We start from the raw sequence: 1010 nt of genomic DNA, 5'->3' as shown, positions 1-1010 counted from the left end.
AGGAAGGGGCGCGTAGGAGCAAAGGGGGGGCGGGTAAAGATTGGCGGGCGTAGAGCAATAGGAAGCGTCACGTCTGAGCACAGGGGGGGCTGGTAAAGATTGGCGGTCGTAGAGGAATAGGAAGCGTCACGTCCGAGCACAGATTGTTATGGAGAATGGACCGGAGATTATAAGAATGGCGGCTTTGATAACATTCAAAAAATTGAATGTTTTTGTTTTCCGAGTCGACCTTTTTTTGTTTTTCGTTCCCCCGCCAACAGCCAAACGTCTATTCAGACCTTAAAAAACAACGGCAGCCCTTTTCCTTTCAGCCCCTTTAGAGCCGGCCGATCTACTGCATGGCAGCGCAAAGATCTTTATTAAAACGATTATTACTGCAGTCCGGCCTGATTGCGCAGTGAGTCATTTCGGCATTCACTGTTCAAAAAAAAAAACGCCGATGTCGCCAAAAGTCCCCCGCACGCGCCTAATGACTGTCATTCTTTTTTTTTTAAATCCCCTCCATTCCCCAGCGCCCGTGATTACGGGAGATGTGCGGCTCTGCACTAGCTATTGGCATTAAACCCCCGTCACCTCCAGCACAATGACAGGGGGGAACGCAGCGCCGGCCGCCTTTGATGGGCATTCCCTGTAATAAAGGAGCCTTATTATTTTCATTATCTGTGTCATTATGACAATTTCAGGCAATTATGGCCGTCAGCTGGATAACGGCGAAAGTGGGAAGGCTGAGCGGAGCGAGGAGGATAAAGGTGGAAAGAAAAGATGAAACGTTATACATAGAGGGCAACTCCAGGGAAACGGCTAAATCTATCCTATGGATATATATATATATATACATACACACTGTATACTGTATATAGAGCAGGGGTGGACAAATGTATACGGAATTCAGGAGTCAGCAGGATTTTTTAGGTGCCAGCTCCATTGACAACAACTAGAGAAAACCTCAAAAGTTGGGTGCCAGCTGAAATTTCTAAGCAGTATTGGTGACCTGGCACCTGGGATTTGTC

Source organism: Nanorana parkeri, unplaced genomic scaffold (assembly GCF_000935625.1).
Source record: "Nanorana parkeri isolate BGI_ZX_2015 unplaced genomic scaffold, ASM93562v1 scaffold1349, whole genome shotgun sequence".
Classification (NCBI taxonomy): domain Eukaryota; kingdom Metazoa; phylum Chordata; class Amphibia; order Anura; family Dicroglossidae; genus Nanorana; species Nanorana parkeri.
Note: the sequence above shows the minus strand (reverse complement) of the source record.